Source organism: Lithobates pipiens, unplaced genomic scaffold (genome assembly GCF_037356315.1).
Source record: "Lithobates pipiens isolate NorthernLeopardFrog02 unplaced genomic scaffold, aLitPip1_a1.2 Scaffold_51, whole genome shotgun sequence".
NCBI lineage: Eukaryota > Metazoa > Chordata > Amphibia > Anura > Ranidae > Lithobates > Lithobates pipiens.
The window spans coordinates 3,762,893-3,788,873 of NW_027507874.1; the positions used below are offsets into that span (position 1 = coordinate 3,762,893).

General features: G+C 46.2%; 1 protein-coding gene across 1 annotated transcript in view; it reads right to left on the reverse strand.

Annotated features, from left to right (window-relative positions):
• The window catches only part of LOC143957207 (uncharacterized), a 441,673-nt gene that overhangs the window by 178,604 nt on the left and 237,088 nt on the right, over positions 1–25,981 (reverse strand). The window lies entirely within an intron of this gene.

Sequence of the window (25,981 nt, forward strand, 5' to 3'; positions counted from 1 at the left end):
CTGCAATAGCCTGCTGTCATTTAAATAGGTTGCTCATACAAAGTGTGGGAGAGAGGAAACGCACTAGAGACAAACACTAGTTAGCCAATCAGCCACAAGGCAAGGGTTTGAGCATATGCAATATTAGGGAAAATTGCTTCATGGTTTCTAGAAATAAGTGACTAACACAAGCAAAGATTTAGAGCCAGAAGTGTTGAGACTTTTACAGAATTTTGGCAAGTGACTTGGACATGTTGGAATTCCAGTAGGCCTTATCGAAACCATCTCCAACTTGCTTCTTTTTTTTTTTTTTTTTTTAGAATGAACCTATGTGCAAGCGAGAGAGCTCTAAGCCCTTGTACACACGGTCGGACATTCCGACAACCAAATCCGTCGGATTTTGTCCGAAACTGCTGCATACACACAGTCGGACAAAGTTGTCAGAAAATCCGATCGTACTTAACGTGATGACGTTATTTAGTTAGGACGGGACTAAGTTCAGGCTAGTAGCCAATAGCTTTGGTCTAGGAATTTGATCTGAGCATGCGTGGCACTTTGTCCGATCGAAATTCTCTACACATGATCGGACAAAGTCCGATCGGATCATGTTGTTGGAAAATTTTATAGCCCAGCTGGAAAACTTGGTCCGTCGGATACTCCGGAAACAGTTCGATGGAGCCCACACTGTCGGATTATCCAACAACACGGTCCTATCGGACATTGTCCATCGGAATGTCCGACCGCGTGTACAAGGGCTAAAAGTGGGAGATGTATGTGCCAATGTAACTAGGAAGCTAATTAAAAGGTTAGTCCATCAGGCGCAAGTGAAGTCTGTTAGTCAAAGTCACATGGTGGTGTTTCCAACACTGCTGCTGGCACAATTCCTGCCATATAATGTAAGATAATCTTTGCAATGACCACAACAGATTTGCAAGCCTGGTAATAGCAGCTTGAAAAATACTCCAGAATTCCGGAGAACAATAACAATTGTTCTTTTTTTTTTTTTTTTACTCCAAAAAATGAAAGAGTTTTTGGTGAAGTGCCTGTTATATTGTACGGGGTAATCTCAGCCTTGGGCATACTATTTTCAAACTGTTTAAACTGACCAGAACAACTCTTATCAGTCTAAGTCCTATACTAACTAGCCTATGGAGGAAAGATGTCTACACTCACTGTACCTACTCTAAGGCCACTCCGGTCCGGTCACGTGATCCAGTGCCGGCTTCAGGGGAGAAGAAAGATCATCGACAATGGCTACCGAGCCTGGGCAGTGACGTCACCCATGGGCTTACTATGGGACATCTGTTGTCGGCTGTCCCTCCTCTCCCCTGAAGCTGGACCTGGAAGCCTTACACGTGATCAGACCAGTGCACTCTCTGAAGCCAGCAATGGGAGCTAATCAAGTGACTGGATTGCAGCACCCTGTGAATCACTCCCATTGTAAGTCCTATACTAACTAGCTCATGGAGGAGAAAAGTCAATTCCTATTTTAAGGTTGACCCCCACCCCCCATGATAACATAATCGGCTTTCAGTGTCAGCTTCGGGGGAGAGGAGAGATCACCAACAGCTGCAGAGCCTGGGCAGTGATGTCACCCATAGGCTTACTATGGGGCATCTGTTGTCAGCTGACCCTCCTCTCCCCTGAAGCCGGACCTGGAAGCCTTACACATGACCAGACCAGTGCACCCTGTCAATGAGTAGGTATAGACCTCTTTCCTCTACAGGCTAGTTAGTACAGGACTCCAGTCCTCAAGGCGCCCCAACAGGTCATGTTTTCAGGATTTCCATGATTTTGCACAGGTGATTTGATCAGTTTCACTGCCTTAGTAATTACCACAGCCATTTCATCTGAGGGAAATCCTGAAAACATGACCTGTTGGGGTGCCTTGAGGACTGGAGTTGAGAAACACTGGTACAGGACATAGAATGGGAGTGGGAGCTGGTTTGATACATTTAGACCGGACTTCTACTTAAGGTTGATGCAAGGTAAATTACATACCAGTGACCCACTTTGTTATTGATGGTTGTAGCCTAAATTTGGCTCCTTGCAATCCACAACATGAGATGTTCTACCGCTATGAGAGTCTGTTATGAACAGCAGTTCTGATATATTACTGTAAGAGATAACATTGTGCTTAGCCAGATGTTTTTGCTGCATAACAGTCATCTTAACACTACTGAAGGGACTCTACTCTACCTTAGTTGCTTGCCCTCCACCATGCAGGAAAAATATAAACAAAAGGAGGTGGTTCAGTTAAGCAACAATTGATTTGGTTTAAACCAGGCTAACTTACCTTTCACTTAGATCCATAGCTCTGTTCAAGACTGGCCTCTCTTATACATGGACATCCTGGGTCCTGGCCATTGTAGTCCACCTGCACGCTCCATTAAGAATACGAATAAATGTCAGCCACACACCTCTTAGCTCCTGTTGCAGTATTTTTTTAATAATCAATGAACTGACTACATACAGTAAGGCCCACACCCAAATATCAACCTTCCATGACACGTTTCACCACTTCTGTATTGCTCACAAGGATAGTGGAAGTTCCCTATCCTTCGTGGACACAATTTGACTACATCCAGTAATGTCTCCATCCAAAAACCAACCTTCCTTGACATCTTTCATCACTCTTGGCTTGCTCACAAGGATAGGGAATTCCTCTACCCCTGTGAGCAAGCCAGAAGTGGTGAAACATGTCAAAGAGGTTGGTTTTTGGGTGGGGATATTACTGTATTTAGTAAATTCTTGTCCACAAAAGATATGGAACTTCCCCTATCCTTGTGTGCAAGCCAGAAGTGGTGGAACGCATAAAGGAAGGTTGTTTTTTTTGGGTGGAGACATTACTGTATGTAGTCAACTCATCAATTATTAAAAAATACTGCAAGAGGAGCTAAGTGGAGTGCGGCTGAAATTCCGCTTAGTACTTGAGCCAGTACTTTAGGGTGCAGAGGAACGGATGTAAATTCTCTTACCTATAATGGAGTTCTTCGTGTCTGAGATGCCAAAACTAGTCCCAAGTGCTGCCGCAGGTTAAATGTGTTGGAAAATACAGTGAGGTCTCAGCACTGATCCAGGGTGTTTTAGGCTACATACAGTAAGATGAACCCGTTACTTTGACCACCATGGGTAATGCGGTATCTAGGAGGTATCGTAGCAAACCCATCTAACCTTTTCACATTCATGGCTAGGTAGTTTTTTAACTTTCATATGTGGCATCGGTGCAAGATATTTTGACATGTTCTTAGCCTAGGTTTGTCCTGCAATTGGCACTTTTAGCGCAAAAGGATATTTCAGCACTTCAGTTGTAGTACGGGTAAAACCATTTCACTAAAGACACACTCAAGTCTAAATTGAAAATGAATCCTTGAATTGCACACAACCTACCTACTCAGTACCTCCATTTTTAATCCAGGTGTCATCCTAGTACCACTGTCCATCCCAGTCTCTTTAGTGGTCTGAAAACTTTTGCTTGTGATACAGAAGAGGAGTTCCTAAACAGACCCACTGCAGATTTGTTTTGTTATCTCTTACATGAAGTCTTATGTAAAACAAAATCGGCACTTAGACATTTCTCCTAGTCATCTTTCGGATTCAAACCCATGTTTACCTGTGATCCATTATAACCATTGGAAGCAAAAAGAGAAGGTTGCTCTGCACAGTAATTAAAGGCAAAATGTTATTGTCCCCACTGGAAGATTTCCCCTCTATTAGTGTTCTGCTGTCAACCAATAAATATGTGATTTTACTTTTATTATCTTTCAATAATAACAGTAAACAAGATGTAAAGAGAGAGGAGGAATCTTCATATGGGGGGGGGGGGGGGGGTTAAGCTTCATAAGGGGGGGCCCAAGACAGTAATAAAAACGGACTCTATACAAAACGAAAATAAAAAGTTTTGCCTTTAGTTACACTTTAAAGGAAATACACTCCCAGTGACCCTGTAAGATGCTTTCTGTGTTCTGTCTCCAGTGGATTCAGGAGAACTCTGAAGCTGGCCATACACTTGAAAATTTCCAGTCAATTTTGAACACTTTCCATTATTGGAATTGGATGTTGTTGCCAGAAACAAAGTGATTTTCTACCCATGGGTTTGATCACCCAACCAAAATTTCAGTTCAGTACAGTTTAGTAGGAGATTAAATTAAAAATGGAAAAGAAACCGATGGCAATATTTTCAAACAAACAAATTATGTTTTTCTGCCGTTTTGGGGGCAGTTTCAATTCCATCCCTATGTGGTTTATCGAAAACACCAATTTATGTCTGATTCCTTTGCGATTTCCACAAAACATTTAATCAAACTGCACATACATGGCCAGCTTGATTAAAGTTTTTGATTGTGGAGCATCTCTAGGGTTTCGCTGGATGTCATACGGTGCTCAGTGTATGGCCAGTTTAACCATTCACTCCAAAACAAAATACGAACCCTGGAACTGAAGCGTAACTCTAGGTCAGGGTGCTTAACCTTTTGAAGAGTGATGGCTGCTTAAGTAATTTGTTAGCCAGCTGTGGGCTACAATGAACTATGGGGCTTCTCTGCCCCTCAAACCACACTGATGTGCTGTGGCTTATCCTCTCCATGGGTGAAGTGCACTTGCGGCTTTCCTGTGGGTTAGCTGAGCTTTGCCATAGGCTTCTATTCTTGCAGCTGTGGCACACTTTGTGAAAGGGCACCAAAACTTCTGCATTCAGAAGGACCCGCAGGATATAATACAGGGGTGTCAAACTCCATTTCACTGCGGCCCGCATCAGCATTATGGTTTCCCTCGAAAGGCTGGTTGAATCTGAAACACTAAATGTCCAGAGCACCCCACCCCCCCCTTACATCAGATCTCAAGAGCCCCCCACCATCAGAAGTCTAGAGTCCCCAAACCTTCCACCCTACATCACAGTGCAACCCACTTATCTGCTGTCTGGAAGAAGCTGAGGTAGGAGCTGGGAAGCAAAAAGTGTGTGTCTGGAGGAGGACGGGAGTCAGCTGCTTGAGTCTGCTGAATGCTGAGACCAGGGGAGGCGGATACGAGGGGGTTCTGTGGCTGGACAGAGAGCTGCAGGATCTGTAAGAGAAGATTGGTTGTCCTTTCTGCTGCCAACTACTGAGACACGAGCAGAGAGGACCCTCTCCATGGCTGCACAGGAAAAAAAAGCAGGATCTGGCGGAGGTCTGTTCTCTTCTCTACTGAGACAAGGTGGAGGGCGGCGATGAAAGGGATGCCATAGCTGCAGGAGAGGTGGGAGGGCCACGTGAAATGGCCTGGTGGGCTGGATCCAGCCTGCGGGCCTTGTGTTTGACATGTGATATAATAGAAGTCTATGGCTCAGTGCAGATAACCCACAGGTTAAGTTGATTCATGCACTCTAATGGTAGGTCTGCAACCCTTTGATTGTGATCTGGGCTTGCCAACCCGCCATCCCAGAGCATGGGCATGCGCTTCCCTGGATTGAGGTCACAGGCTGAGCACCCCTGCTCTAGGTCCTTGACCTAACTAACTGAGCCTCAACCCTTGTCATACTCAATCATGTTTTTGTACTATAAACTAGCCATCAAGCAAATCCCAAATTTCCTTTTTTTTTTTTTTTTTTTTGGATAGAACAAACTTATATCGTAATGAATTGACAAACCATTGCTGCTTCCTTGGACTAGGCCACACAATTGTCACTGCAAACCAGTAATGATTCCTCTCTCCTGAATACAAATGATCTGGATCTGACCGAGAAGTACTTCATCTTTTGTTTTGAACACTTCTACAGCTGACAATGGAAGAGGTGTACAGAACCTGACCTTCGTTATGTTTGGTGCTATTTATTTAAGGTCCTCCGACGGATTGAGGTTTGGGGTTTTGGTTATGACAGGGCCTGGCTGTGTATGTTTTGTGTGATAAATGGTGTGCTGGAAAAATAAATGACTGGTTTGCAATGAATAACCTTAAATTAAAACCAGTTAAATGTATTCTGTTTCTGTTTTCTTTTGTCCTTGATTCATCACAAATGATTAGGGTTGCACCGATACTGGTTTTTATTTGTTTTTTTTATTGGCGAGTATGAGTACCTAAACTTTCAATCACGTACTCACCGATACTGAGTTCCGATTAACATGCGGTACGCCAATACAAAATAAATGGGTGCAAATTGCATGCGAATTGAACAGGAATGCGGTGCTATTCCTCCCACTGCTCCTGTGTGTGTAGAAAGGGAGAAGCGCCATCTAGTGGGCAGTTTATTAAAAATGTTAGAACTCACATTTAAAGCAGAGCTTCACCCAAAAGTGGAAATTCCGCTGTAAGCACTACTTGCCCACCCCCCCCCCGCCCACCTCAATGCCACATTTTGTATGTAATTGTTTTTTGGGGGTGGAGCAGGTACCTAGTTTTGACAGGTTTCCACTCGGGCAACTTAGGTGATCCGAGCGGGAAGTTCTCCTCTCCCCCCCCCTGCAATCTTCTGGGACACATAACAGGTCCCAGAAGATTGCCCGACCATTGAGGCGCAGTGCTACTCGAGATGTGCAGTGCACACCTGGCTATGAAGCCGCAAGCTGTCACAGCCGGGTGCCCACACATGTAATGTCGAGGAATGGGAGAGAAGCGAGGGTTTGGGCAGCCATTTTGCTGGATCCTGGGTGAGTGTGTGTTTATTAAAAGTCTACACTTTTTGTGGCTGCTGACATTTAATAAACACAGAAAACGGCTGGAACTCCGCTTTAAGTACATATCTGGCCAAATACAAAATATGTATAGGTGTCCCAGTCCCGCCAATGATAGCAAATCATCATCAGCGGCTAGGGGGTGCTCACAGGGCTAAAGGAGAAGTTCCGGAACCCCCTGGCTATAGGGCAGAAGTGATGTCAGCTTGGGAGTAGACGGCCTATACATCTCTTGCAGTACTTTGAGCACCTCCAGCAGCCGTGATTTGCTATCATCGGCGGGACTGGGACAGCTCTGCAGATTTTGCATTTGGCCAGATATGTACTTGAAGTGTTAGTAAACCAACAACAGTAAAATCTGTCTGTATGTGCAGAATACCATGCTTGTTATACTCACTGTGGGACTTAAGTGATTAATCCTCTGTATTGTGTAAAAAGGCTCTTTGATCCTGTATGGACAGATCCTCCCCCTCCTGCAGGGTCTCGGCAAGGCCAGATAATACACAGTGAGGATGGTACTGCTGTACATGCTCAGTTTGGTCTCTATTGCTGTAGAACAGGGGTCTCAATCTAGCGGCCCTCCAGCTTTTGCAAAACTACAAGTCCCATCATGCCTCTGCCTGTGGGAGTCATGCTTGTAACAGTCAGCCTTGCAATGCCCCATGGGACTTGTAGGTTCACAACAGCTGGAGGGCCGCCAGTTTGAGACCCTTGCTGTAGAGATTATTCCCTTGTTGAGCTGAGCTTTTCAGGTCACATGGTATTGACATCACACATGTGGGCGTGTATACAGATCCTAAATGAGAGCCCAGTCCTTCCCTCCTCCTCCTCCTCCATGCCCATTAATGAAAAAAAGAACACAGTGGGTGGGATGTCACATCTTGACTCATGGATGATCCGCCTCCCATAACAGCATGAGGACACAGGCTATAGCGAAAATCTCCTCCTACCTGAACACTTGGGCAAACCCTGCAGTTTATCATGTGACCGTGGTATATCTCGTCATTGGGAGGAATTATACCTCGTCATTGGGAGGAATTATATCTCGTCATTGGGAGGAATTATATCTCGTCATTGGGAGGAATTATATCTCGTCATTGGGAGGAATTATATCTCGTCATTGGGAGGAATTATATCTCGTCATTGGGAGGAATTATACCTCGTCATTGGGAGGAATTATATCTCGTCATTGGGAGGAATTATACCTCGTCATTGGGAGGAATTATACCTCGTCATTGGGAGGAATTATATCTCGTCATTGGGAGGAATTATACCTCGTCATTGGGAGGAATTATATCTCGTCATTGGGAGGAATTATACCTCGTCATTGGGAGGAATTATATCTCGTCATTGGGAGGAATTCTATCTCGTCATTGGGAGGAATTATACCTGATCATTGGGAGGAATTATATCTCGTCATTGGGAGGAATTATACCTCGTCATTGGGAGGAATTATATCTCGTCATTGGGAGGAATTATATCTCGTCATTGGGAGGAATTATATCTCGTCATTGGGAGGAATTATACCTCGTCATTGGGAGGAATTATATCTCGTCATTGGGAGGAATTATACCTCGTCATTGGGAGGAATTATATCTCGTCATTGGGAGGAATTATACCTCGTCATTGGGAGGAATTATACCCCGTCATTGGGAGGAATTATACCTCGTCATTGGGAGGAATTATACCCGATCATTGGGAGGAATTGTATCCCGTCATTGGGAGGAATTATACCTCATCATTGGGAGGAATTGTATCCCGTCATTGGGAGGAATTATGGCTCATCACTGGGGGGAAATATATCCCATCATTGGGAGGAATTAGACCCTTTCATTGGGAGGAAATATACCCCATCACTGAGAGGAATTATACCCCGTCATTGGGAGGAATTATACTCAATCATTGGGAGGAAGTGTGCCCCATCATTGGGAGGAATTGTGCTCTGTCTTTGGGAGGAATTATACCCCATTATTGGGAGGAATTATACCCAATCATTGGGAGGAATTATACCCAATCATTGGGAGGAATTATACCCAATCATTCGGAGGACTTATATTCTGTCAGTGGAAGAAATTATGCCTCATCGTTGGGAGGAATCGTGCCCTGTCATTGGAAGGAATTGTACCCTGTCATTGGGGGGGAATTATACCCCATCATTGGGAGGGGGAATTATACCCCATCATTGGGAGGAATTGTGCCCAGTCATTGGGCAGAATTATACCCCATGATTATGAGGAATTATACCCCGTCACTGGGAGGAAATATACCCCATCATTGGGAGGAACTATACCCCGTCACTGGATGGAATTATACCCTGTCGTTGGAAGAAATTGTGCCCCATCATTTGGAGGAATTGTGCCCCGTCATTGGGAGGAACTATACCTCATCACTGGATGGAATTATACCCTGTCATTGGAAGAAATTGTGTCCCATCATTGGGAGGAATTGTGCACTTTCTTTGGGAGGAATTGTGTCCCATCATTGGGAAGAATTACGAAGTGGAAAGGAATGTAGAAATGGCGCTTTCCCCTTTTTTCTTGTAATAAAAAAGGTGCTATTCAAAAGCGTTTTTTGTATTGAATCCTAAAATGAGTCTGTGTAAAATAATGATGACTAATATAAAAATTGTAAAAATAGTGAAACCTTGTGTTAGACCCTCAGCCGGGTGTTGGTGGACAGTGATTTTTATGTATTGGACCCTCTGGTGGATTTAATCGACAAATTATCTAAATGGTTTAGACAATCTGTGTACCGTGAACTGTGAAATGATTATAATCATACAAAAAGTGACTGTTCCTTCAAAAACAATACAAAACACCAAGGGCAAGGCATCTGGTGAGTGCAAAATCACCACTATTTGCACGGATTATCGCGCGGGCACCTTCCTTCCAGCATATAGAAGATTAGCCATAGCACTTGTCACTTTGGGCACAAGTCACTTTTTCACGGACTTTAATTTTATTTATTCTTAGTATATTGAATAGATACGTATTTGTCAATTTAATTGTGTATTTTATATTTTGAGTATCTGTGTGTATATATATTCTATATTGAAGTACATTTATACATAATTATAGGTTTTGTTTTTTTTTTGTTTTTTTTCTTTCACAGTTTTATTCACATTTTGATTTCCCAAATTCACACTACTAAGTCACCCCAAATTTTTTTAGGGAAACACCACATAGGGTTTTCTAAGACCCAAAAGAGGGTCAAGCACACAAAAACATATACGCCTTTATTTTTTATATATAAACACTTTTATTAATTTATTTTTATATATATCTTTCAACGTAATCTAATGAGAACAGCTGGGGACACAACCTTCACCCCACAATTATTAAAGGGAAATTATATTTCAATTTCACATGCTATTTGGGTGCCAATTTTATTTAGGTATTTTGTATTGTTTTTGGAGGAACAGTCACTTTTTGTATGATTATAATCATTTCACAGTTCACGGTACACAAATTGTCTAAACCGTTTAGATAAGTTGTCGATTAAATCCACCCAAGGGTCCAATACATAAAAATCACTGTCCACCAACACCCGGCTGAGGGTCTAACACAAGGTTTCACTATTTTTATATTAGTCATCATTATTTTACACAGACTCATTTTAGGATTCACTACAAAAAAAATGCTTTTGAATAGCAACTTTTTTATTGCAAGAAAAAAAGGGGAAAGCGCCATTTCTACATTCCTTTCCACTTCCCGTGGGTGGAACAAACTGTAGAGGCAGCTCCAACCCCATAGTATATAAAAAGGCAATTTCATGGCCATACAAGTCCATAGCGAGGCTTCATTCCCTTTTCATTGGGAAGAATTGTGCCTCATCATTGGGAGGAATTATACACCATCATTGGGAGGAATTGTGCCTCATCATTGAGAGGAATTGTATCCAATCATTGAGAGGAATTATACACCATCATTGGGAGGAATCGTGCCCTGTCATTGGGAGGAATTGTGCCCCATCATTGGGAGGAATTGTGCCCCATCATTGGGAGGAATTGTGCCCCATCATTGGGAGGAATTGTGCCCTGTCATTGGGAGGAATTGTGCCCCGTCATTGGGAGGAATTGTGCCCCATCATTGGGAGGAATTATGTCTTGTCATTGGGAGGAATTATATAACCCATCATTAGGAGGAATTGTGCCCCATCATTGGGAGGATTAAATAACCCGTCATTGAGAGGAATTCATTGGGAGGAATTGTGCTCCATCAGTGGGAGGATTAAATAACCCGTCATTGGGAGGAATTATATACCCCATCATTAGGAGGAATTATGTCTTGTCATTGGGAGGAATTATATACCCCCATCATTAGGAGGAATTGTGCCCCATCATTGGTGTCACTGGGAGGAATTGTGCCCCACCATTGGGAGGAATTATACTCCATCATTGGGAGGAATTATACCCCGTCATTGGCAAGAATTGTGCCCTGTCATTGGGAGGATTAAGTACCCCATCATTGGGAGAAATTATACCCCATTGTTGGTGTCAGTGAATAAAATAGTACCCCAAGGGCCAGATAAAAGCATAGAAAGGGCTGCAATTTGGAGACCACTGCTGTAAACTACAGATAGAAGGTAGAATATATAAAAGCTAAACTCCAGACAAACCGCTACATTTACAGATGAAATATGTTAGTGAGCTGTGTTGCCTGTGATTGGCTCCTTGTGCATTTTCTCCATCTCCCATTCTGAGCTCTGCTGTATGGAGACTGCAAGATGCTGATACCAAGTTAAATTCAAATACTGCTAGAGAGCTCAGAGATGAGGAAGAGGAAGTTTCCTCGAAGCACACCCCGCTGCTGTGCATGCTTCAATGGCGACATCATCAGAGGTGTCGGAACGATTGGGGTTGAGGATACCAAGCTGTTCTCCTGCCATCGGTTTGCATGACAGCGATCTGAACAATGTTTATCTGCTCCATCAATGCGGTCTTGGCTATCAGAAGTGATCTAGTGGCTCCTGTACCTGTCCCCATATCTTTCAATGCTCCTTGATGTTCAATCATTTATACTCAAAGAGTATTCAAAGGCGACCCTACACTATTGTCTTTACGCTGTCTCCCCCTTACACCCTTTGCGTTTTATGTACAGGTGGAGTCCTCTTCCATGGCCGGCAGCAGCATACCTATTAGCAGCAGTTGCCCGTGTTTAGGTTATGTGCTTCCCATGATTTTCCAGGCTACTAAACACTGGCGACAACCTTACCCTGAGTTTAAGCACCGTGTGCTAAGCGCCGTTTTGGCATTAGGCATTTTGGTCAGGTAGATTTCACCACCTGCAGTTGGCCAGCTGACTAGTCTGCAGGGCAACCATTAAAACACATCTCTGATGCTGGCAATGAGATCTGTCCCTGCTTTTGGCAGATACTGTATATCTTCCAAACAATAAGCTCCATTCACTAAAGCATATGTGGTATTTGATTCAGGTATCACATTTTCCCCAAATATTGTGGGGGATACCCAGCTGACAGTAGAATGTAAACAGAGCCAGGATTTAAATAATGTAAAAGAAAAACAGCGTGGGGGTCGCCCCCCCTCCCGATTCATACCAGGCCCTTCTGGTCTGGAGTTTGAGGGGTGCCCCATGCCAAAATGAAAAAAATGGAGTGGGGTCCCCCCAAAATCCAGAGCATGCAGCCTGGCAGGCCAGGGAAGGGGGGGTAATGAGAACCCCCTCCCTCCTGAATTATACCAGGCCACATGTCTTCAACATGGGAAGGTGCTTAGGGGAAGGACTCGCACCCAAAGCTCCTTGTCCTTATGTTGATGAGGACAAGGGCCTCTTCCCCACAACCCTGGTGGTTGTAGGGGTTCGGGGGTAACTTATTGGAACTTGGAAGCACCCTATAACAAGGGAACCCCCAGATCCTGCCCCCCTCCGAACCATACAAGGCTGCAAGCCCCCAAAGCACCCTATCCCTATGTTGATGTGGGCAAGTGGCTCTTCCCCACAATGTAAAAAGGACAAGTTGCGCCAGACTAAATGCAGTGTGAAAGGAAAGAAATGTATTAATATGTCAGCCAAATGGCTACTCACATAATGTCTGTTAAAAATGGGCTTGTAACTCCAAAGAATGTCTGTGGTCACTGTGAGAGTCCCGAACTGGGTCCATAATAGTGTCCCAATGGGCTGCAGTGGTGTGACAGCTAGAAGTTTAGGGAAAGCTGGCCTGATTACTTCATAGTTTCATAGTTAGTAAGGTTGAATAAAGACACCAGTCCATCCAGTTCAACCTGAGTGAGTGTCTACAATTGTCCCTTTCCCTGTACATTGCACACTCACAACAGTCCCTACCCTCAAGGAGCCCACAATCCAAGGTCCCCATTCATATACTAGGGTCAATTTTGGACAGAAGCCAATTAACCTACCCGCATGTCTTTGGATTGTGGGAGGAAACTGGAGTACCCGGAGGAAACCCACGCAGGCGCAGGGCATGCAAACTCCAGGCAGGTAGTGTCATGGTTGGGGTTTGAACCAGCAACCCTTCTTACTGCTATGTGAGAGTGCTAACCACTACACCACTGTGCTTCCTTGTGGTGTACAAACCAGTGTGGAACGCACTCAGGGAAGTCTGGAAACTGGAAGTGAAGACAGGACGTGCCAGTTGATGCGTTTCAAAGCTTCTGCTGCTTTTTCCTCAGGTCTGAGGAAAAAGCGGAAGCTTTGTAACCCATCATCTGACAATTTACAGTAATCCATTGAACTTATGAACTTACTGGGACTCTTTATAATAAAAAAAATTTAACACAATTTTTTTACAAATGTATTCTTATTTACAGTTTATGATTGTTTCTAATTGTATGTCCTACCTCTTATATCATGTATACCCCAATCCCTGCGCCATCTTTCCTTACATATCCCAATTTGCCGACCGTTGGGACTTTCCCCAACTGTGGAGGGGTTATAGATAGGAAGCAAGTCCACATTGTGCCACCACCCCATTTGGGGGTCTTACTATTATAACTATAAGGGGTTTAATAGTATAGTGTTAATGGCGGTGGTGTCAGCACAATATGAGTTCCTCTATGTGGACGTGGGGAAGAATGGCCGGATGTCGGATGGAGGAGTCTTTGCCCAGACAGAGTTTTACCAGCGTCTCCAGACTGGTGGCCTAGCATTGCCACAATTTTTTAAGGAAAAATGCCCAAAATTATATTGCCTCAGTTGGGTCTGAGGGCCAAAGTTCCTATTAAGCCCCTGAAGGGCCTAGACACTGGCTTGGCCCCCCAAAGCGCCCGTAAAGTTCGGCAGAAATATGTAAATTATTTTATGGGTAGGGGGACCATTGCTATGCCAGACAATGTAAAAAAAAAATGTAATAAAAAAAAATATCTGATAAAATCTTGATTTTTCTTTATTGCTTGTGTTTGTTTTTGGCTGTCTCCTAGTGCACTTGTAGTGCCAAGTGGATTTTCCTTTAGTAAATAAGACCCATTGTCACTGTAAACACAAAATGACTTAAAAAATTGGTATTGACCATTTAAATCAGAAGCCACACATTGTTGATGAGCAAAGTTTTTACTCTGTGCACATTCACACGTGTGCGTTTTCAAATTTTTGGGTAAAAATTAGTTTTTGTATTTTTGTATTTTTTACATTTTTTTTGTTTTTTGTTCAAAATAGACATGTTTAATAACATATAAAACTCTGGAACTTACAAAGTTCAACCAGAAAACCAGAAGGCAATATCAGACATTATAGTATGTCCTAAATGTCTGGATATTGCCTTCATCAGATGGGCTGATGTCACCCCTGTAAAAGCCAAATTTTGAAGATGCATACGGGCAGCACAGTGGTGTAGTGGTTAGCACTCTCACCTAGCAGTAAGAAGGGTTGCTGGTTCAAATCCCAACCACGACACTACCCGCCTGGGGTTTGCATGTTCTCCCTGTGCTTGCGTGGGTTTCCTCCCACAATCCAAAGACATGCAGGTAGGTTAATTGGCTTCTGTCCAAAATTGGCCCTAGTATATGAATTGGGACCTAGGATAGTGGGCTCCTTGAGGGTAGGGACTGATGTTAGTGTGCAATGTACAGGGATAGGGACAATTGTAGACACTTACTGAGGTTGAACTGGATGGACTGGTGTCTTTATTCAACCTTACTAACTATGAAACTATGAATTTGGAAGTCAAAATGGATATTTACCTCCTGATCTCATACCTAATGTCAACATGTGCTATCTGCCATCATGGGGGATCAATGGATGTGTTTTGAAGGGGTAAAACACCTACTTCATTTGGGAGGAAGGGGTTGCACCCACAAAACACGTACATTGAAATCCCCTGATGGCAGATAGCACATGTTGACTCACTGTGTGCAACTTCAAAAATGTGGCTTTTACTAATTACAAAAAAAAAGTGTTTTTAGAACAATAATTATAATGTTTGCATTTTTAAGATCTTTTAAATTCTCCCCAACACATCAATCATGTTCTTCATTTGTTGTTCAAGAAAATTTAGTTTATTTCTTATGATGTCAATTTCACAATTCTATGTCATGATGTCCTGGATTAGGAGTTGTGCACTCGCACTTGTGAATTTTGAAGGTTGCTCTTCCACAACCAGCAAATCACCTAAAAATCATGTATTATAAATATGCAGGCACACAGTACATATATTACCTGAAGCTGGGGTGTCAGACACTCACCTGTTGTGGTGACAAGTTCGCCCACTTCCTCCACCTCTCCTTCCTGCAGATCCTTGGGGTGTGTTTTTGGGAGTTCCCCTTCTTTGTCAGGTGGGGGTTTCCTGGTGTCCTCATGAGCGGTGTCCTCCATGTTTTTGGTCCCCTATGAGAATAAAACAAAAAGGTATACTTTAGCACACAGATATTTAGGCATGACCAAATGTATTTAACCTGTATCTGCCCAAAACATTGTATTTAATAAGCAAACAATGTTTCCTACGACCAGAGGCGGCTCTTTAATTAGGCAAATTAGGCGAACGCCTAAGGCCCCGCACTCGCAGGGGCCTCGCGGGCCGCCTAATTTGCCTGTGATCAAAAGCTGATGTCACGGAGCGTCCGATGGCAGCAAGTGTGGGAAGCGGGACAGTGGCCTCTAGGAGGCGGCAGCGGCTGGATTACAGCACCGGGCAGGCTCCAAGGCATGTGTGCGGCATGTCCATGTGGGATCCGCAGCTCCTTCAGCCTGTGTGCTGACCTCTAATTGGTTCAGCAGTGTGGGGGTCACTGAACCTATCCAGCTGAGTTGCCCATGATTATGAAGAAGAGGGAGGAGCTCTGCTGCCTGGCCGACCGGAGAGAAGGTGAGTGTCCGTGCAGCCTCCCTGTGTGCCTGAATAGGAGGAGCGGTGGGGAGACTGCACATAGTGGAATTGATTTTTCCATATTCCTCCTGCAGCCGCTGAATGTCTGCAGGAGGGAGAGGAGAAGTGATCATTAAGCGGCTACATGGAGGAATACGGAAAAATCTATTTTACTATGTGCAGACTCCCCACCGCTCCTCCTATCTAACCTTTTCTCCATCCCCGTGCTAAACGGCCCCTCCGTGTTCTCCCTGGCTCCGCTCCTCCTACTCTCCAGCGAAGTCTAGCCCCTCCGTGTGCTCCCTGGCTCCGCCCCTCCTGCTCTCCAGCCCCTCCTTGTGCTCCCTGGCTCCACCCCTCCTGCTCTGCAGCCCCTCCTTGTCCTTCCTGACTCCGCCCCACTTCGCCAGTACCCACCTGCTCTCCACTCCAATTCTTTCTGCTCCCCCTCTCCAGTCCCCACTCCTCCTGTGCTCTCCACCTTTCCCAATTCTCTCTTGCCCCCAGCACTCTCCGCCCCTGCACTCTCAGCCCTCACCCCCTGCACTCTCAGCCCTCACCCCCTGCACTCTCTGCCACACCCTCTAGCACCCTCCTCCCCCACCCTCCTGCACTCTCCGCCCCCATCCCCCTGCACTCTCCGCCACACCCCCTAGCACCCTCCACCCCCACCCTCCTGCACTCTCCACCCCCACCCCTCTGCACTCTCCGGACCTCACCCCTGCACTCTCCACCCCCACCCCCTACACTCTCCGGGCCCCACCCCCTATCATTCCCCACTCCCTGCACTCTCCATACCCCACCTCCTAGCACTCTCCATACCCCACCTCCTAGCACTCTCCACCCCCACCCCCTGCACTCTCTGCCCCCACCCCTAGCACTCTCCGTCCCCACCCCCTGCACTCTCCAGACCCCACCTCCAGCACTCTCCACCCCCTGCACTCTCCACCCCCCTGCACTCTCCGGACCCCACCCCCTGCACTCTCCACCCCCACCCCCTACACTCTCCGGACCCCACCCCCTATCATTGCCCACCCCCTGCACTCTCCATACGCCACCTCCTAGCACTCTCCCTGCACTCTCTGCCCCCACCCACCCCTTAGCACTCTCCGCCCCCACCCCCTAGCACTCTCCGTCCCCACCCCCTGCACTCTCCAGACCCCACCTCCAGCACTCTCCGCCCCCCACCCCCTGCACTCTCCACCCCCACCCCCTGCACTCTCCACCCTCACCCCCTACACTCTCCGGACCCCACCCCCTATCATTCCCCACCCCCTGCACTCTCTATACCCCACCTCCTAGCACTCTCCCTGCACTCTCTGCCCCCACCCACCCCTTAGCACTCTCCGCCCTCACCCCTAGCACTCTCTGTCCCCACCCCCTGCATTCTCCAGACCCCACCTCCAGCACTCTCCGCCCCCCTCCCCCTGCACTCTCCACCCCCTCCCCCCTGCACTCTCCGGACCCCACCCCCCACCCCCTGCACTCTCCACCCCCACCCCCTACACTCTCCGGACCCCACCCCCCTATCATTCCCCACCCCCTGCACTCTCCATACCCCACCTCCTAGCACTCTCCACCCCCTGCATTCTCCGCCCCCACCCCCTGCACTCTCCACCCCCACCCCCCCTGCACTCTCCGGACCCCACCTCCTAGCACTCTCCACCCCCACCCCCTGCATTCTCCGCCCCCACCCCCTGCACTCTTTGCCCCCACCCACCCCTTCGCACTGTCCTCTCCCACCCCTGTACTCTCTGCCCCCACCCCTGTACTCTCCGCCCCCACCCCCTAGCACTCTCCGTCCCCACCCCCGCACTCGCCAGACCCGCCCCCTGCACACTCCAGCTCCTCCTGCTCTTTGCCCCAGTGCTCTCACAGACCTGGACATGGGGCACAGAAGGGGCTGCAGACAGGGACAAGGCTAGAGATCTCTCTCGTCCCCTTTCCCTCACCCCCTCTTTCTCATCCTCTCCCCCCTTCTCTCTCCCTCTCTTTTTCTCTCTCTCTACCTCTCACTCCCCCCTCCATACCCCTCTCTCTCCAACTCGCTCACCCTCTTTCTCTCCCCCTTTTGCATACCCTTTCTCTACCCCTCTCTCAACCCCTCTCCCTCTGGCTCACCTTCTCTCTCTCTCCCCCTCTCTCTCTGTCTCTCCCTCCCCCTCTCTCTCACAATCTCATGCTCCCCTCTCTCTCTCCCCTCCCCTCTCTCCTCCTTCCCCTCCTTTCTCACTCTCCCCCTCGCTCACAATCTCTTGCTCCCCTCCCCTCTCTCTTCCCCTCCACCCCCTCCCTCTGTCTTCCCTCCCTCCTCTCTCTCTCCTCCTCTCTCTCTTTACCTCCTCTCCTCTCTCTCTCCCCCTTCCTCTCTCCCCCTCTCTTTTTCTCTCTCTCTCTACCTCTCACTCCCCCCTCCATACCCCTCTCTCCCAACTCGCTCAGCTTTCTCTCCCCCTTTGCATACCCTTTCTCTACCCCACTCTCAACCCCTCTCCCTCTGGCTCACCCTCTCTCTCTCCCCCTCTCTCTCTGTCTCTCCCTCCCCTCTCTCTCACAATCTCTTCTCCCCCTCTCTCTCTCCCTCCCCCTTTCTCTCTCTCCCCTCGCTCACAATCTCTTGCTCCCCCTCCACTCTCTCTTCCCTCCACACCCCTCCCTCTGTCTTCCCTCCCTCCTCTCTCCTCCCTCTCTCTCCTCCCTCCCTCCTCTCCCTCTCTCTCTCGCTCCCTCCCCTCTCCTCTCTCTCCCTTCCCCTCCTCTCTCTCTTTCTCCCTCCCCTCCTCTCTCTTTCTCCCTCCCCTCCTCTCTCTTTTTCCCTCCCTCCTCTCTCTTTTTCCCTCCCCTCCTCTCTCTTTTTCCCTCCCCTCCTCTCTCTTTCTCCCTCCCTCCTCTCTCTTTCTCCTCTCTCTCTCCCCTCCTCTCTACTCCCCTCCTCTCTCTCCTCCCCCTCTCTCTCCTCCCCCCTCTCTCTCCTCCCCTCCTCTTTCTCCTCCTCTCTCTCTGCTCTCCTCCCCTCCTCTCTCTCTCCCCCCCTCTCCTCTCTCTCTCCTCCCTTTCCTCCTCCCCCTCCTCTCTCTCCCTCCTCTCCCTCCCCTCCTCTCCTCCCCTCCTCTCTCCCCCCTCTCTCTCCCTCCCCTCCTCTCTCTTCCTCCCCCTCCTCTCTCTCTCCTCCCCCGCCTCTCCTCCCTTTCCTCCTCCTCTCCCACCTCCTCTCTCTCCCCTCCTCTCTCCCCCTCCTCTCTCTCCCTCATCTCCCTCCCCTCCTCTCTCTCTCCCTCCCCTCCTCTCTCTCTCCCTCCCTCCCTCTCTCCCCTCCTCTCTCTCTCCTCCCCCTCCTCTCTCTCTCTCCTCCCCTCCTCTTCCCCTCTCTCTCTCCTCCCCCTCCTCTCTCTCTCTCCTCCCCTCCTCTTCCCCTCTCTCTCTCCTCCCCCTCCCCTCCTCCTCTTTCTCCTCTCTCTCTCCCCTCCTCTCTCCCTCCCCTCTCTCTCTCCCGACCCTCTCTCTCTCTCCCTCCCCTCCCCTCTCTCTCTCCCCTCCCCTCTCCTCCTCTTTCTCCTCTCTCCCTCCCCTCTCTCCCTCCCATCCTCTCTTTCTCCCCCCTCCTCTCTCTCTCTCCCTCCCTCTCTCTCCCCTCCTCTCTCTCCTTCCCCTCTTCTCTCTCTCCTTCCCCTCTTCTCTCTCTCCTTCCCTCTTCTTTCTCTCCTTCCCCTCTTCTTTCTCTCCTTCCCCTCTTCTTTCTCTCCTTCCCCTCCTCTCTCTCTCCCTCCCTCCTCTCTCTCTCCCTCCCTCCCTCTCCTTCCCCTCTTCTTTCTCTCCTTCCCCTCTTCTTTCTCTCCTTCCCCTCCTCTCTATCTCCCTCCCTCTCCTGCCCTCCTCTCCCCTCTCCTCCCCTCCTCTCTCTCTCTTCCTCCCCTCCTCTCTCCTCCCCTCTCTCATTCTCCCTCCCCTCTCTCTCTTTCTCCCTCCCCTCTCTCTCTTTCTCCCTCCCCTCCTCTCTCTCTTTCTCCCTCCCCTCCTCTCTCTCTCTGTCCCTCCCCTCCTCTCTCTCCCTCCCCTCCCTCTCTCCCTCCCTCTCTGTCCCTCCCCTCCTCTCTTTCTCCCTCCCCTCCTCTCTCTCTCCTCCCCCTCTCTCTCTCCTCCCCCTCTCTCTCTCCTCCCCCTCTCTCTCTCCTTCCCCTCTCTCTCTCTCTCCTCCCCCTCTTTCTCCTCCTCCTCCTCTTTCTCCTCCTCCTCCTCTTTCTCCTCCTCTCTCTCTGCTCCCCTCCCTCTCCATCTCCCCTCCTCTCTCTCTCTCCTCTCCCTCCCCTCTTTCTCCTCCTCTCTTTCTCCTCCTCTCCCTCCCCTCTTTCTCCTCCTCCCCTCCCTCTCTTCTCCTTCCCCCCTCTCTCTTCTCCCCCTCCCTCTTCTCTTTCTCCTCCTCCAAGACACAGGAAATTCTTAGAGGGGTTGCCCCCTTGCTGAGTCCCAGGTGCCATTTTTATTGCTTTTATTTTCCTCATTATAGGCGTCGTTTGGGCCTCATGTGTACGTTTTGCCTAAGGCCTCACAAAGCCTAGAGCCGCCTCTGCCTACGACCGATTACTGTGCCCACTAACCTGAAACTTGCCATTTTAAAATGTTCATGAAAACCACATGGTACAGCATGCAAGTAATAATAAGAATTGGAACACACGAAAACTACTTACTTTTTCTAAGCACTTTCTTGATCCTTCTGTACTGATCCAGCTCCCTCAGTTTCAGGTCTGACCAGCGTTTCCTTATTTGTTCCTTTGATAGTCATACCCCAAAATTTGTGTGCAGACTCTTCACAACTTTTGTCATAATTTTGGCCTTTCTCACATTCGTGTTTAGGTACGGTCCACTCTTCCCATCATAGTCAGTTGTCCTCAAGATGTCCACCATCTCACCAAAGGACATATTTGAGGCCTTAAATCTTTGCCTCCAGTATCGGGACGTTTATGCCTCTGGGCTTTCCTCCTCATTACTCCAAATAACAGACACCTACTCTGTCTCAGTCATATCGCTCCTACTGCGCACCCGAAGAGAAGGGGCGTGGAATACACTAGAAAGAACGTCAGGGGCGGGGCGACGCATGCGCAGTGTATATAAAGTAACGCGCGTGTGTTGCATGTACGTTTGGTGTGCGGAGGAAGGAGGGCGAACGTTCTAACGAAGGTAACATTTCAACTTGGGCCATCAGTGGCCTATACTGATTCAAGATTGAGGCCTATATTGGGATAAGATTATGAGAGTTTATGCTGACATTAGTGTTTTGATCTTTGTGTATTGTCTTACAGCAAATATGAATCACTTTAAGGACCCAGAATTTATGGCCAGTTTCATTGACAAGTACAGGGAGATGAGGAATTTGTGGGAGGTGAAACACAGCTGATATAATAAACAGGCTAGGAGGTCAACGCTGGAGAAACTTCTGGAATTTGTAAAGATTCGGCTCCCCGATGCAAACATCATGTTCTTGGAAAAGAAAATTGTGATCTTGAGGAACATGTATAAGAAGGAGCATAATAAGATCCAGAAATCACTGCGATCAGGAGCATCAGCAGCACAAGCGTATGTCCCCAGGCTTCAACAAACTGCGGTTTCTGAATGACCAGACTGAAGGCAGGGAATCACTTTCTACCCTTCCCTGCAGCCTTCCCTCCACCCCAGCAGAGGCTGACGCGGAACAACCTGGGCCTTCCATCCTGGAAGAAGTGGATGTGCCCAGCTGGAGTCAGGTATATTATTTTTAGACATATTTATTGTCATAATATTAATTATGTTAACTAGATGTTATAATTGATAACAAATTAATGATTTAAAAAAAAGTGATGTATATATATATATATCAATAGACAGTAGGGGACAAAAATGTTTGGGGCAAGAATGGTAGTCTTTTCTGTTTCTTAACATTCAAATTGCAATAGTAACATGGTGGGGAGAGGGGAGGGGGAAATTTTGGGACTTTAAATGAGGTCATAGCCTCCATCCCTATCAGATATGAGCCACAAAATTAAAAACAAGAGCTAAGCGGGACTTTAAATGAAGTACGGGGTCTTTTATTGAAAAAAAAGGGAAACATTTTATTATTTGTTTTTATAGTAAGACATGATTACATGTATATTGGAGAGGTGCGCAGACAAACACATTATTAACATTAGCATTTTGCTTTATACAATCTTATTGACCAATACAGAATAGGCTATAAAAGCGCACCTCCATTATAAACATATAACAATCAAATATAATAATAAGTTAAACAAATAATGCAATGTAGGCAACAACTTTGAACCTATGACTTCTTGGTTGTTGCAATAAATTAATAAGAAAAACATAATTGATGCAATGTTTCAAAAATTGATGCTAATTGAAATTGGGGTACCAAAATACACGGCAATTGTTAGCTCTACGCGTTTCGCGGCTTACTACCGCTCGTCAGGAGCAAGCTCATGATTGGTCTGAAAATACAAAGTAATAGTAAATTAGTATTTGCAATGATGGAGCATGGGGAGGTTGCCACTTAATTGATAAAGTGACTTACAAAATAGCCCAAAAATTGGGCAGAACTTCCAGCAATGGGAACTGCTAGAGCTGAGATAAAACCGTCTCATCCGGGGTTGAGGCAGGGTTCAGACCATCCCCCAACAATGTCAGGGGGCAGGCCAGGGGGAACCGAAACAGACATCCTCAACACAGGTCCACTAGGTGCTAAATGTATATGTGTGTTACCCAAATCTGCGAAAGAGAAAAAAAAAAAGGGGAAAAGTGTAATGGGTCATTTATCTCAGCTCTAGCAGTTCCCATTGCTGGAAGTTCTGCCCAATTTTTGGGCTATTTTGTAAGTCACTTTATCAATTAAGTGGCAACCTCCCCATGCTCCATCATTGCAAATACTAATTTACTATTACTTTGTATTTTCAGACCAATCACGAGCTTTCTCCTGACGAGCGGTAGTAAGCCGCGAAACGCGTAGAGCTAACAATTGCCGTGTATTTTGGTACCCCAATTTCAATTAGCATCAATTTTTGAAACATTGCATCAATTATGTTTTTCTTATTAATTTATTGCAACAACCAAGAAGTCATAGGTTCAAAGTTGTTGCCTACATTGCATTATTTGTTTAACTTATTATTATATTTGATTGTTATATGTTTATAATGGAGGTGCGCTTTTATAGCCTATTCTGTATTGGTCAATAAGATTGTATAAAGCAAAATGCTAATGTTAATAATGTGTTTTTCTGCGCACCTCTCCAATATACATGTAATCATGTCTTACTATAAAAACAAATAATAAAATGTTTCCCTTTTTTTTCAATAAAAGACCCCGTACTTCATTTAAAGTCCCGCTTAGCTCTTGTTTTTAATTTTGTGATTCAAATTGCAAGTCATGAGCTGAATTGTGTGTGATTGATGAAGAAAAAACGAAAACTATGTCCCTTTTTTATACACAGGATGAGCTCAGCCAGCAGGAAGGTCTGGAAAGGGTCAGCCAGGAGGAGGCCGTGCCCACTGGCAGCCAGGAGGAGGGAGGGCCCAGTGGCAGCCAGGAGGTGGCTGGGCCCAGTAGGAGCCTTACCTAATCCCAGGTGCACTTGATGTGTGCCCTGAGGGCCAAAAGGCTTCGCAAATTCCTAACGTTTCTCCAGCGTTGCCTTCCTCTTTATTTTTATTACCCAGAATAAATGGAGATTTTATTTTCTGAAAATACTTGCATATGTGTTTTTCTTCAAATATGACAGTTTGTTTGTGAGTAGACAGATACATTTCTAAAATTAACAAGGGACACCAACCTCCTTGGGGTTAATAAAAAATACAAGATAATAATGTTACTGTGGTAACTTGACACACAAAAAATAAAATGATATATGGAGATCACTAGAAAATAATTTTTCAATAATCCAAAAAAAAGGAGATCTTGATGAAATAAAAAGATGACTATAAAAAATAATTGTAAATATTATTATGGAGATCGTGATTAAAAAAAAAAAACAATATTATTCATGAGATCAGGAGAAATAACGAAGAGATAAATTTGTGAGAACTCTGTGTGAATATGAGCAGCAAAACAACTTCATTCTTATAGCATTATAAAGAAGAAAAGAATGAGCTGCATTAAAAGATCACAGAATTTGCTGCGTGAGGAATGTGCTAACTCCATTACGAACGCTAGTTTTACCACACCGAACGCTTCCGTCTCGTACTTGCTTTAGAGCATGCGTTGTTTTCAGTCCGTTGGAACAACATACAGACTAGCGTTTTTCCCGATAGGAATTGGTTCCGTCAGAAAAACTTAGAACATGTTCCATTTCTAGGCCCGCCATTTTCGAAGTAAAAAGTCCGATGGGGCATACACACAATCGGAATATACGATGAAAAGCTCCCGTCTGAATTTTTCTGTCAGACATTCCGAGCGTGTGTAGACTACAGGTAGCTTAAGTCCTTCTACAGGTTTTGCATTTATAGCTTAGCACACAGAAGGCCAACATATTCATTTTATATTTCATATTCCAAAAATGCAGAACAGTGCAGAAATATGTACAGAAGTAACAGTTACAAAATGCAAGAAAGGAAATTACATACAGACACATTAACTATGAAATAAATATTGGGAAAGGTTTCTGTTTGGGCAGTATGGTTTTATCCTGTTGGTGAGAAGCACGCTGGGAAAACTGAGCGAACCACCTTGTTCAAAACAAGCTCCAAATTACACTGCTCATTTTCATGCTACCTAATTTGATAGGGGTAGGGATGTGGGGTGGACGTATTCCTTTTTGCCAACTACCTCTCTCCTGCCGGGTGTAAATGATGTTCTTGCTTCTAAAGTGACTGTAGACTATATGGACCAGCCAGGTTCTGATAGCTACATCAGAGTTAGTAGAATATATGGACCAGCCAGTTCTGATAGCTGTGTCACAGTTAGTAGACTATGTGGACCAACTAGTTCTGATGGCTGGGTCAGAATTAGGATTTCTGACACAAGTGCATCATCCCAAACACAGCAAGTCCAAACACAACATGATTGCCATGAGCAGGATCCATTTAACTGTCCCTGGGTTGCTCTATAAAGCCAGGGCCAGGGCATACCAATTGGTGTTGCATGCAGATCGCACTATAGGACTGAATAACTCTTTTTCTCTTCATGACTAATATGAGGACTGTACTGGAAGTAATACGAAATTGGCATAACTTATTCACCAACTTACATAGGTCATTCAAATTTCACATATTGGCAGAGTAAGTCCAAAAAAAAAGAATACATTTAATTTATATGCTGCATCCCTGAATTTGATGCATCAAAACTATATTTATAGTATAATTATGGGACTGTCAAGGCATAGCATTTAGTATAAAAATAACATTTAATTACCGTATTTATCTGCGTATAACACGCACTTTCCCCCCTAAAATCAGGGGGAAATCGGGGGTGCATGTTATACGCCGATACCCCACTGTCTCTATCCCTTTCTGCTGCTCTCTGCACCTTGCGGGTATTTACGGCTATCTTCGGCCATTTTCGGCTGCACTCGGCGGCTTTCGGGAAGCCGAAAGCGGCCGAGAGCGGCCGAAAATAGCCGAGAACGGCCGAGTGCGGCCAAAAATACCCAAAGGCCACCGAGAACGGCCGAAAACTACCGAGCACCACCGAGATACACAAGACATCTGCTCTGTATCTCGGCTGCGCCATTTTTAAACGGCAAACACACTAACAAGACTGCAAATGACTGACAAGGCTACAAATGACTGGAAAGACTGCAATGGAAGGCTGCAAATGACTGACAAGGCTACAAATGACTGGCAAGATTGCAATGGAAGGCTGCAAATGACTGACAAGGCTGCAATGCAAGGCTGCAAATGACTGACAAGGCTGCAATGCAAGGCTGCAATTGACACTGACAAGGCTGCATTGATGGGCATTTAAATGTAAGTTTTTTTCCTTAAACTTCCCTCCTAAAAGTTTTTTTCTTTTAAACTTGGGGTGCGTGTTATACGCCGGCGTGTGTTATACGCCGATAAATACGGTAAGCTGAATTTAGACAATAGTAGTCCATACAGTAGCAGATTATACTAAAATGCATA